Genomic DNA, 14,388 nt, shown 5'->3' with positions numbered 1-14,388 from the left:
CAGAGAATCAAATTGGAAAAGAGCAATGTGTCTTCAGAAGTGGTAGAGTATGTGTGGATCAGTTGTTTGCTTTGAAGAACGTATGCGAGAAATTTTTAGAGAAACATGAATTTATATGTGGCATTTTTGGATTATACGGTGTGGGATGTAGGCTGCTAAAAGCAGTGAGAAGTTTTTATCAAGGGTGTAAGGCATATGTAAAAGTAGGAAGAGAGGAGAGTGATTAGTTCATAGTGAAGGTCGACGTGTGGTAGGGGTGTGTTATGTCCCCATTGTTGTTTAATTTATTTATGGATGGGGTGGTTAGGGAGTTAATTGCTACAGTTTTGGAGAGAGGGGCGAGTACTGATTATGAGAGGGCCTTTGAAGTGAGTCAGTTGTTATTCGCCGACGTTGGTAGCTGACTCGAGTGAGAAACTGCAGAAGTTAGTAACTGATTTTGGGAAAGTGTGTGACAGGAGAAAGTTGAGAGTAAATGAAAATAAGAGCAAGGTTATTAGGTTCAGCAGGGTTGAGGGACAAGATAGTTGGCATGTGAGTTTGTGTGGAGAAAAATTAGAGGATTTTAGATATCTGGGAGTGGGTTTAGCAGCGAATTAAGGTGGAGTTAAGTCAAAGGTTAGGTGAGGAACGAAGGTTCTGGGAACGATGAACGATGTGTGGAAAGAGAGAATGTTAACTCGGAGAGTGAAAATGGGTATATTTGAAGGAATAGTGGATCCAACAATATTATATGGCTGCGAGGCATGGGCTATAGATAGGGTTGTACAGAGGAGGGTGGGTGTGCTGGAGATGTACTGTTTGAGGACAGCATGTGGTGTGAGATGGTAAGTAATGAAAGGGTAATAAATAGAGTGTCTTTGAGAGAACAGAGAAGGGTGTGTTGAAATGGTTTGGACATATGGAGAGAATGGGTTAGGAGAGATTGATAAAGGATATATGTGTCAGAGGCGGAGGGAACAAGGAGAGGCGGGAGACCAAATTGGAGGTGGAAGAATGGAGTGTTGCGTTTGCCTCACCCCTTATTTTAAAGGGGTGTGTAATTAGCCCATATGCCCATTGAATTAGAGCTCTGATGTAATGGCTTCTGTTAAGAGAGATTTGGGCTAGACACAGGTTCCCCTACCATCTGGCTATCATCTGAAAGCTGACGGACGTTAGATATGTATACACTTTTCTTTCTTGTAAAGCTAGTCAAATATCAAACACATTGGTAAAAAGATATAAAAACATATTTACCATAGCGAAAATCAACATGTGCTCTCTCTGAACATAAAAACGCAATTTGATCTTAATACATTGATCTCCCTCTACTTCATTTTACTTAACAAATCTTAGGCAAATATACTGGCCTCAATTTATATCAAAAGTATTTGAAATGACTGAGATGTGTAAAGATTAACTTTATAGATTTTCCCAACAACATTGTACTACATCTTACTATAAAGCCATTTTAGAGAAAGAGAGACTAACATCTTTTAAACATTCCAACACTTTCTCTATTCTTGTAAACGAATGCTTCCTATTATCTTATTTTGTCTCTTATATATTCTTTGTTCTTCCGTTATTTGCAATAATAGTAAGAATATCTACTATGAATTTATTTACAATCTAATGATCAAATTTTCACATTGTATCACACGATAATAAGATTCTTCAAAATAATATAATTTACTCTGGATAATGTAACTTAGAAAATTGAACTTATCCTTTCTGAAGGAAATTCAACAAAACATGATAGATAACTGAAACAATTTATGGTAAAGGGGGGAGATAACTGTAACATCCCCTCCCAAAAGAGGTATGAGTCAGCCACTAGTTGACTCATGACTAAATTGAATACGAGACAAGGCTTCAGCTACAGCATTATCCTTTCCTCTTATATGTTTAATGATCAGATTATAATCTTGTAACAAATGACTCCACCTTGTCAAACGTTGGCTTACATTTTTTTCATCTTATGCAAAAATACAAGGGGAATGTGATCCGTAAACACTGCTTCTCTCAAATAAGTAACAACATGATTCAAACTTAAAGTCAATGCTAAAGTTTCCTTTTCAATAGAACTGTAGTTTTTCTGATATAAAAGAAACTTCTTTGAAAAATAACAAATTGGAAAGCCAACATCATCTTTCTGTTGCATAAAAACTCCACCAATTCCAAAGTCACTAGCATCTATATACAGTTCAAATGATATATCAAATCGATCACTACATACAAATTTGAGTTTCTTTGACAATAAGTTTGAAAAATTCTTGCAAAACCTACGATGATATCCAACCATACCCAAAAATCTCAGTAATTCTTTCTAATTTGTAGGTGCTGGAAATTCTACAATACTTTCCACATTAGCATTAATGTGTATGACACATTCCTATCCAACAGCATAAACTAGATATTCTACAGTTGATCTAGCAAATTCACTCTTATAGTTTTTTTTAAATACAAAACTATATCATTTATATAAACAGAACAATCTTTAACATCACACAATACTTGATTTACTTATCTTTGGATAGTACTTCCACTATTTTTCATACCAAAGGGCGACACTTTATACTGATACAAACCATCCATAGTTACAAATGCAGAAATTTCTTTGCTCTTTCAGTCAAAGGTACTTCCCAATACCCTTTCAATAAAAAACTAACTTACAAATTTAGCATCCCCTATCTGATCAATACAAACATCCACTCTTGGAATAGGTTACGAATCAGCTTTGGTGATCTTATTTTCCTTTCTGTACTTATTTTCTCATTCTCTCTCTCTCTCTCTCTCTCTCTCATTCTAGGATTCACTGTAATACATCGGTTCTCCTAGGATCATCAAAATACAAACACCTAAACTCGTTCATTATTTGTATGATCTCATCACTTCTTTCTCGCAGTTTCTAAATGATCAAGATTCATTTTCAAATTAACTAACTCATCCGATCTTTTAAAGTTTGTCTTCACTTCCATCCACATCCTCTGCATCATCAGACATAACTCATGCACAATACACATATTCAACCTCATCTTCCTTTGCAGAATTTCTATCATGATAAGGTTTTTTTCATGCTTAGCACAACTGGCTTGGCTTGCGTCTTTCTGGAGTATTTATAATGTAGTCCAAATCATCCACTCTTTTCTCAATAACCCAGGGACCATAAAATCTTGCTCTCAGAGGATTTCCTGTCTAAGGCAATAATACCAACACTCGATCACCTGGTTTGAACTCTGCTCCTAGATTTTTTGTCATGCCATACTTTCATATCTTCTTGACACTTTTTGAAATTTACTGCAGCGATCTCTCAAGCCCTACACAATTTGTTGTTAAAACTTGATACATACTTCAATAATCCGGAGAATCACTCTTCCCTATCCACTTCTCTTTCAAAATACTCAATGGACCTCTTATTTCATGTCCATGCACTAACTCAAATGGATTATAACCTGTAGACTCTTGTATTGTATCTCTGACGGTAGACAATGCTAAAGGTAGACCCTTCACCCCAGTCTACTGATAATCCGTCACAATACATTCTTAAAGTATTTTTCAAAGTCTAATGGAATCTCCACAACTCCTTGGCTCATTGGGTGACAAGCACTTGACATCTTTATGCGTTACGTGTAACCCCTTTAATAATTTCATAAAATATTCCTGAAGTGAAATTACTTCCTTGATCTGACTGTATGATTTTAGGGATACCCACCAAGGAGAAATATTTCACTAATTCTCTTACAATATTTCTTCTTAGAATGTATGCTATGTAAAGGTAATGCTTGTGGAAATCTGGTAGATGCACACATTATTGTCGATGAATACTGATTTCCTTTACGTGTTTTTGGTAGAGGACATACACAATCAATTACAATTTTGCTAAAAGGTTCACAAAAAACAGAATTGGCTGCAATGATGCTGGCTGTATAGTCTGGTTGAGTTTACATACTCTTTGACATAATTCACAAGTCTTACAATTAATGGAATACATCTTTTTTCATATTTGGCGAATAAAATGAGTCAATAAACTATCATTTGCCTTCCTAACTCCCAAATGTCCAGACAAACAAGAACTCTGAGATAAATTGATAACATGTACCACATAATTCTTTGGAACTAGAATCAGCTTTCTGACCTCCCAGTGACCAGATGTTGGAACATAAGCAGGCCTCCACTTTCTCATTAACACACCATATTGTACATAAAATCCAACTGACACATCACTCTCACTCTCATTTCTAGCAGCTTTACCCCAACATTCTTTCAAACTCTCATCACCCTTTCAGTAACTTTGTCAATTCTTCCTCATCCACAACAAATCTGAAAATACATCAATTTTCAATTCCATAGTGCTCTTCTCATTTCCAAATTCTACTTATTATCTCCAGTTATATACTCATTATTAAATAATTGATGTAAATCACATTCAACTTCTCTCTTCAACATTGACCTGGTCACAACGCAAGCTGGATAAACCATTTCACAACACTGTACATTACTATCAGTCTGATTCTCTATAGTTTAATCTGTCATGTGGTTCACCTTTACAAGAGTATCCACATCAAATGGATTACTGCTCATAATACGTTCTGAGACTAATTTGTCAGTCAAATTATTTCCCAATAGCATGTGTACTCCAAGCATAGGAAATTCTTCACACGGCCACTCACAAAACCACTCTCAAGATTAATATAATGCAGCGGGATAGGCTTGCCTAACAATAACACTCATATTTATTTTTCCCCAGAGTAAGACTCCTTTTTCCACTCTAATACACCTTTCAGAATTAAACTCTGTCACTCCAGTATCTCTTAACATTAAAATTTCTTCTCAGGACTACCTTTAATTCCAACCTTTCCTTCAGTAATATATGGCGCATGGATTGCAGATTTTGGTTTATTCACATTATACGCATTACTTCTTATCCTGTCTCTGTTCCCTAGCAACAGTTAACCCTATTGTATTTGGGGATTTTTGACACTGATATTTAGCATGACCAAATTCTACACATCCCAAACATTTCATTGGTGGTCTCTCCTGTCTACTAACATAAGGGTTATGACTACACTGAGGTCTTGAATACCTGTATAGTGTATGTCTTTGGAATATATTCCCTACATTGTTTTGTGGCTCATGATTAGGTGGATCTTCCACAATATAATGTTGACTAGGCTGCTGAACATTTGAAGAGTGTGGATGTTTATAAAGTTAGCCATGATTCTGTCTATTACTCTGTCTATCATACTTTGTTTCCTGGTTATTTCTTTCTTACAATATTTCTTAGCTAATTCTAGCTGATCAGCCATCCTGGCTGGTTCTGTCACATTTTTCACTCTACTCTGTATATTTCATATATTTCAGGTTGGATACCACTTTTGAACTGTTCCAAACAGAATGAGTTGTCTGTTTCTCCTTGGTCTCTGCTTCCTCAAACTTACGCCACCTATCGAATGTCATTCCATACTCTCTAGCCATTTCAAGATGCGTTCCTCCGCTAATTTTCTTGACGTCTCTAATCTTCCACTGTGCGTTTCTGCGTCCAATTCCACAATTTTTCATATTTCCTCCTTAACCCTTATAATCTACTGATTCCATTATACTAAGATATGCATACGCCTCTCTAGCCATACCACTCAATTTCATCCTATTCTTTAATGATTGCAAATTTTCAAGTTGAGTAAAGAAGTCCTCAGCCTTTTCTATAAACTCAGGTAACTGACTTACTTTATCATCTTTATCTCCAATTTTGCTTCTTGTGCCTGTTAAATCTATTTCTAATTGTCTAAGTCTTACCTCTTTATCTGCTTTAACTCACTCTTTTTCTATGTGTATTCTTCTTTTCTACCTGAATTTTCTTTTTACCTCTATTTGCATTTTCTTAAGTTCAAAATCTAACCTCAACCACTACATAGCCACTATTTTACTTATCTGTCCTTCAACATCACCACTATTTTCAACATATTCAGATTCCTTCACTATTGATAAGGACACCAATTGATCAATTACTTCTCTCTTCTTATCACTTTTGATATGTGTCCTCAGAGAAATTCCATAATTAGCTGCCACCTTATTCAGTTCATCTTTATTATACTGGTACAGAAAATGTGTATCCGGGTTACACTAAACTTCTTAAATTATTTGTCATGTTCAGATGAAATGTATATACAAGTATAAACACGTACTTGTTGAGAGAAATCTCCATTTATTACAAGATAGCACAGTATAATATTAACCCACAACACTTCGGTACAACTTAAATTACACTCACTTGGTTTCAGCTCCCAGTACACATGGTTTCACATCATCCTTCCTAGACAGTAGGTGTCACATATTCACCTCTCGGACAGGAGGCACCCCATGTTACGTATGCCTCATCCCTTACTTTAAAAGGGTGTATGATCAGCCCATAGACCCATCAAAACAGAACTCTAAAATAATGGCTTCTGTTTACAGAGATTTGGGGTAGACACAGATTCCCTTGCCATATGGCTATTATCTCCTGAGAGCTGACGGACGTTAGATATGTATAGACTTTAGCTTCTTGTAAAGCTAGTCAAATATCAAACAGTGGTAAAAAGCTATAAATATATATTTACAATAGCAAAAATGAATATGTGCTCTCTCTGAACATAGAAACACAATTTAATCTAAATACATTGATCTCCCCCTACTTTATTTTACTTAACAAATCTTAGGCAAATAACTGGCTTCAAATCTAAAATATACGTATCTGAAATAATTGAGATGTGGAAAGATTAACTTCATAGATTTCCCAACAGCATTGTACGATATCTTACTCGAGCCATTTTAGAGAGAGAGAGAGAGACTAACAGCTTCTAAACATTCCAACACTTTTTCTATTTTAAACATTCCAACACTTTTTCTATTCAAATAATTTCATTTTGTCTCTTCCATCTTCGTTGCTCTTCCATCATTTGTAATGATAATGAAAATATCTTGTATTAATCTGTCTATAATGTAATAAAAAAATTATATGTTGTAACATACGATAATATCACTCTTCAAAAGAATATAATGTACCCTGGATGATGTAACTTACAAAACTGAACATATCATTCCCAAAGAAAACTAAGCAAACTAAATTGATAACTGAAACGATCATTGGTAAAGAGGGGATATAACTATAACAGGAATGACAAAGATTTTGAGCGATCGGGGCCTGAACATGCAGACAGGTGAGAGGCGTGCAAGCAATAGAGTGAAATGGAGCGATGTGGTATACCGGAGCCGACGTGCTGTGGATAGACTGAAAGAGGGCATGTGAAACGTCTGGGGTAAACCATGGTAAGGTGCCTGGGTTCATGATGTGGATAGGAGTTGAGGTTTCGGTGTATTACACATGACAGCTAGAGACTGAGGGTAAACCAATGTGGCCATTTTTGTCTCTTTTCCTAGCTCTACCTCGCTGACGCAAGGGTGGCGATACTGTTCCCTGTAGGGTGGGGTGGCGCCGAGAATGGATGAAGGCAAGCGAGGATTAGATATCAACTGACTGTTATGTTTCTCTCTTGTGTTTCCCCTGATGATGTGATTATTACACGAAAGTGCACTTCGGAACTTATCGTGTTTCATTTTCCCCGGGAACTCATAGGAATATATATATATATATATATATATATATATATATATATATATATATATATATATATATATATATATATATATATATATATTTCTTTTTCTTTCATACTATTTGCCATTTCCCGCGATAGCGAGGTAGCGTTAAGAACAGAGGACTGGGTCTTTGAGGGAATATCCTCACCTGGCCCTCTTCTCTGTTCCTTCTTTTTGGAAAAAAAAAAAAAAAAAAAAAAACGAGAGGGGAGGATTTCCAGCCTCCCGCTCCCTTCCCTTTTAGTCGCCTTCTACGACACGCAGGGAATACGTGGGAAGTATTCTTTCTCCCCTATCCCCAGGGAAATATATATATATATATATATATATATATATATATATATATATATATATATATATATATATATCCCTGGGGATAGGGGAGAAAGAATACTTCCCACGTATTCCCTGCGTGTCGTAGAAGGCGACTAAAAGGGGAGGGAGCGGGGGGCTGGAAATCCTCCCCTCTCACTTTTTTTTTAATTTTCCAAAAGAGAAGGGGAACAGAGAAGGGGCCCAGGTGAGGATATTCCCTCAAGGGCCCAGTCCTCTGTTCTCAACGCTACCTCGCTGATGCGGGAAATGGCGAATAGTATGAAAGAAGAAGAAAGATATATATATATATATATATATATATATATATATATATATATATATATATATATATATATATATATATATATATATATATATATATATATATATATATATATATATATATATTTACCCCTGGGGATAGGGGAGAAAGAATACTTCCCACGCATTCCTCACGTGTCCTACAAGGCGACTAAAGGGGACGGTAGCGGGAGGCTAGAAACCCTCCCCTACTTGTATTTTAACTTTCTAAAAGGGGAAACAGAAGGAGTCACGCGGGGAGTGCTCATCCTCCTCGAAGGCTCAGATTGGGGTGTCTAAATATGTGTGGATGTAACCAAGACGAGAAAAAAGGAGAGATAGGTAGTATGTTTGAGGAAAGGAACCTGGATGTTTTGGCTCTGAGTGAAATGAAGCTCAAGGATAAAGGGGAAGAGTGGTTTGGGAATGTCTTGGGAGTAAAGTCAGGGATTAGTGAGAGGACAAGAGCAAGGGAAGGAGTAGCACTACTCCTGAAACAGGAGTGGTGGGAGTACGTAATAGAGTGTAATAAAGTAAACTCTAGATCGATATGGGTAAAACTGAAAGTTGATGGAGAGAGATGGGTGATTATTGGCGCATATGCACCTCGGCATGAGAAGAAAGATCATGAGAGGCAAGTGTTTTGGGAGCAGCTGAATGAATGTGTTAGTGGTTTTGATGCACGAGACCGGGTTATAGTGATGGGTGATTTGAATGCAAAGGTGAGTAATGTGGCAGTTGAGGGAATAATTGGTATACATGGGGTGTTCAGTGTTGTAAATGGAAATGGTGAAGAGTTTGTAGATTTATGTGCTGAAAAAAGACTGATGATTGGGAATACATGGTTTAAAAAGAAAGATATACATAAGTATACTTATGCAAGTAGGAGAGAGAGAGTTATTGGATTACGTGTTAATTGACAGGCGCGCGAAAGAGAGACTTATGGATGTTAATGTGCTGAGAGGTGAAACTGGAGGGATGTTTTAATTATTATCTTGTGGAGGCGAAGGTGAAGATTTGTAGAGGTTTTCAGAAAAGAAGAGAGAATGTTGGGGTGAAGAGAGTGGTGAGAGTAAGCGAGCTTGGGAAGGAGACTTGTGTGAGGCAGTACCAGGAGAGACTGAATACAGAATGGATAAAGGTGAGAACAAAGGACGTAAGAGGAGTGGGGGAGGAATGGGATGTATTTAGGGAAGCAGTGATGGCTTGCGCAAAAGATGCTTGTGGCATGAGAAGGGTGGGAGGTGGGCAGATTAGAAAGGGTAGTGAGGTAGGATGAAGAAGTAAGATTATCAGTGAAAGAGAAGAGAGAGGCATTTTGACGATTTTTGCAGGGAAATAATGCAAATGAGTGGGAGATGTATAAATGATAGAGGCAGGAAGTCAAGAGAAAGGTGCAAGAGGTGAAAAAGAGGGCAAATGAGAGTTGGGGTGAGAGAGTATCATTAAATTTTAGGGAGAATAAAAAGATGTTTTGGAAGGAGGTAAATAAAGTGCGTAAGACAAGGGAACAAATGGGAACTTCAGTGAAGGGGGCTAATGGGGAGGTGATAACAAGTAGTGGTGATGTGAGAAGGAGATGGAGTGAGTATTTTGAAGGTTTGTTGAATGTGTTTGATGATAGAGTGGCAGATATAGGGTGTTTTGGTCGAGGTGGTGTGCAAAGTGCGAGGGTTAGGGAAAATGATTTGGTAAACAGAGAAGAGGTAGTAAAAGCTTTGCGGAAGATGAAAGCCGGCAAGGCAGCGGGTTTGGATGGTATTGCAGTGGAATGTATTAAAAAAGGGGGTGGCTGTATTGTTGACTGGTTGGTATGTATGTATGTATGTATGTATGTATGTATGTATGTATGTATGTATGTATGTATGTATGTATGATTCATGGTGAGGTGCCTGAGGATTGGCGGAATGCTTGCATAGTGCCACTGTACAAAGCCAAAGGGGATAAGAGTGAGTCCTCAAATTACAGAGGTATAAGTTTGTTGGGTATTCCTAGTAAATTATATGGGAGGGTATTGATTGAGAGGGTGAAGGCATGTACAGAGCATCAGATTGGGGAAGAGCAGTGTGGTTTCAGAAGTGGTAGAGGATGTGTGGATCAGGTGTTTGCTTTGAAGAATGTATGTGAGAAATACTTAGAAAAGCAAATGGATTTGTATGTAGCATTCATGGATCTGGAGAAGGCATATGATAGAGTTGACAGAGATGCTCTGTGGAAGGTATTAAGGATATATGGTGTGGGAGGCAAGTTGTTAGAAGCAGTGAAAAGTTTTTATCGAGGATGTAAGGCATGTGTATCTGTGGGAAGAGAGGAAAGTGATTGGTTCTCAGTGAATGTAGGTTTGCGGCAGGGGTGTGTGATGTCTCTATGGTTGTTTAATTTGTTTATGGATGGTGTTGTTTGGGAAGTGAATGCAAGAGTTTTGGAGATAGGGGCAAGTATGAAGTCTGTTGTGGATGAGAGAGCTTGGGGAGTGAGTCAGTTGTTGTTCGCTGATGATTCAGCGCTGGTGGCTGATTCATGTGAGAAACTGCAGAGGCTGGTGACTGAGTTTGGTGAAGTGTGTGAAAGAAGAAAGTTGAGAGTAAATGTGAATAAGAGTAAGGATATTAGGTACAGTAGGGTTGAGGGTCAAGTCAGTTGGAAGGTAAGTTTGAATGGAGAAAAACTGGAGGTAGTGAAGTGTTTTAGATATCTGTGAGTGGATTTGGCAGCGGATGGAACCATGGAAGCGGAAGTGAATCATAGGGTGGGGGAGGAGACGAAAATTCTGGTAGCCTTGAAGAATGTGTGGAAGTCGAGAACATTATCCCAGAAAGCAAAAATGGCTATGTTTGAAGGAATAGTGGTTCCACCAATGTTGTATGGTTGCGAGGCGTGGGCTATGGATAGAGTTGTGCGCAGGAGGGTGGATGTGCGGGAGATGAGATGTTTGAGGACAATATGTGGTGTGAGGTGGTTTGATCGAGTAAGTAATAATAGGATAAGAGAGATGTGTGGTAATAAAAAGAGTGTGGTTGAGAGAGCATAAGAGGGTGTTTTGAAGTGTTTTGGTCACATGGAGAGAATGAGTGAGGAAATATTGACTAAGATGATATATGTGTCGGAGGTGGAGGGAACGAGGAGAAGTGGGAGACCAAATTGGAGGTGGAAAGATGGATTGAAAAAGACTTTGAGTGATCGGGGCCTGAACATGCAGGAGGGTGAATGGCGTGCAAGGAATAGAGTGAATTGGAACGATGTGGTATTCCGGGGTCGACGTGCTGTCAATGGATTGAACCAGGGTATGTGAAGCGTCTGGGGTAAACCATGGAAAGTTGTGTGGGGCCTGGATGTGGAAAGGGAGCTGTGGTTTCGGGCATTATTGCATGACAGCTAGAGACTGAGTGTGAACGAATGGGGCCTTTGTTGTCGTTTTCCTAGCGCTACCTCGCACACATGAGGGGGGAGGGTGTTGTTATTCCATGTGTGGCGAGGAGGCGATGGGAATGAATAAAGGCAGACAGTATGAATTATGTATATGTGTATATATGTATATGTCTGTGTGTATATATATGTATACATTGAGATGTATATGTATGTATATTTGCGTGTGTGGAAGTGTATGTATATACATGTGAATGTGGGTGAGTTAGGCCATTCTTTCGTCTGTTTCCTTGCGCTACCTCGCTAACGCGGGAGATAGCGACAAAGCAAAGTAGATGAATGAATAAATATATATATATTCATCTATTTTTTATTTATTTATTTTGCTTTGTCGCTGTCTCCCGCATTAGCGAGGTAGCGCAAGGTAACAGACGAAAGAATGGCCCAACCCGCCCACATACACATGTATATACATACACATCCACACACGCAAATATACATACCTATACATCTCAATGTACACATATATATACACTCACAAACATATACATATGATAGAGTTGATAGAGATGCTCTGTGGAAGGTATTAAGAATATATGGTGTGGGAGGAAAGTTGTTAGAAGCAGTGAAAAGTTTTTATCGAGGATGTAAGGCATGTGTACGTGTAGGAAGAGAGAAAAGTGATTGGTTCTCAGTGAATGTAGGTTTGCGGCAGGGGTGTGTGATGTCTCCATGGTTGTTTAATTTGTTTATGGATGGGGTTGTTAGGGAGGTAAATGCAAGAGTTTTGGAGATAGGGGCAAGTATGAAGTCTGTTGGGGATGAGAGAGCTTGGGAAGTGAGTCAGTTGTTCGCTGATGATACAGCGCTGGTGGCTGATTCATGTGAGAAACTGCAGAAGCTGGTGACTGAGTTTGGTAAAGTGTGTGGAAGAAGAAAGTTAAGAGTAAATGTGAATAAGAGCAAGGTTATTAGGTACAGTAGGGTTGAGGGTCAAGTCAATTGGGAGGTGAGTTTGAATGGAGAAAAACTGGAGGAAGTAAAGTGTTTTAGATATCTGGGAGTGGATCTGGCAACGGATGGAACCATGGAAGCGGAAGTGGATCATAGGGTGGGGGAGGGGGCGAAAATTCTGGGGGCCTTGAAGAATGTGTGGAAGTCGAGAACATTATCTCGGAAAGCAAAAATGGGTATGTTTGAAGGAATAGTGGTTCCAACAATGTTGTATGGTTGCGAGGCGTGGGCTATGGATAGAGTTGTGCGCAGGAGGATGGATGTGCTGGAAATGAGATGTTTGAGGACAATGTGTGGTGTGAGGTGGTTTGATCGAGTGAGTAACGTAAGGGTAAGAGAGATGTGTGGAAATAAAAAGAGCGTGGTTGAGAGAGCAGAAGAGGGTGTTTTGAAATGGTTGGGGCACATGGAAAGAATGAGTGAGGAAAGATTGACCAAGAGGATATATGTGTCGGAGGTGGGGGGAACGAGGAGAAGAGGGAGACCAAATTGGAGGTGGAAAGATGGAGTGAAAAAGATTTTGAGTGATCGGGGCCTGAACATGCAGGAGGGTGAAAGGAGGGCAAGGAATAGAGTGAATTGGAGCGATGTGGCATACCGGGGTTGACGTGCTGTCAGTGGATTGAATCAAGGCATGTGAAGCGTCTGGGGTAAACCATGGAAAGCTGTGTAGGTATGTATATTTGCGTGTGTGGACGTATGTATATACATGTGTATGGGGGGGGGGGTTGGGCCATTTCTTTCGTATGTTTCCTTGCGCTACCTCGCAAACGCGGGAGACAGCGACAAAGTATAATAAAAAAAAAATATATATATATATATATATATATATAAATTTATATATATATATAGATTTATTTATATATATATATCTATATCTATATATATATATATATATATATATATATATATATATATATATATATATATATATATATATATATTATATATATATATATATATATATATATATATATATATATATATATATATATATATATATATATATATATATATTTTTTTTTTTTTTTTTTCTTTTTTTTTTCTTATACTTTGTCGCTGTCTCCCGCGTTTGCGAGGTAGCGCAAGGAAACAGACGAAAGAAATGGCCCCCCCCCCATACACATGTACATACACACGTCCACACACGCAAATATACATACCTACACAGCTTTCCATGGTTTACCCCAGACGCTTCACATGCCTTGATTCAATCCACTGACAGCACGTCAACCCCTGTATACCACATCGCTCCAATTCACTCTATTCCTTGCCCTCCGTTCACCCTCCTGCATGTTCAGGCCCCGATCACACAAAATCTTTTTCACTCCATCTTTCCACCTCCAATTTGGTCTCCCTCTTCTCCTCGTTCCCTCCACCTCCGACACATATATCCTCTTGGTCAATCTTTCCTCACTCATTCTCTCCATGTGCCCAAACCATTTCAAAACACCCTCTTCTGCTCTCTCAACCACGCTCTTTTTATTTCCACACATCTTTCTTACCCTTACGTTACTTACTCGATCAAACCACCTCACACCACATATTTTCCTCAAACATCTCATTTCCAGCACATCCATCCTCCTGCGCACATCTCTATCCATAGCCCACGCCTCGCAACCATACAACATTGTTGGAACCACTATTCCTTCAAACATACCCATTTTTGCTTTCCGAGATAATGTTCTCGACTTCCACACATTTTTCAAGGCTCCCAAAATTTTCGCCCCCTCCCCCACCCTATGATCCACTTCCGCTTCCATGGTTCCATCCGCT

The sequence above is a fragment of the Panulirus ornatus genome, chromosome 35 (assembly GCF_036320965.1).
Source record: "Panulirus ornatus isolate Po-2019 chromosome 35, ASM3632096v1, whole genome shotgun sequence".
NCBI lineage: Eukaryota > Metazoa > Arthropoda > Malacostraca > Decapoda > Palinuridae > Panulirus > Panulirus ornatus.
This window is presented reverse-complemented; position numbering follows the sequence as displayed.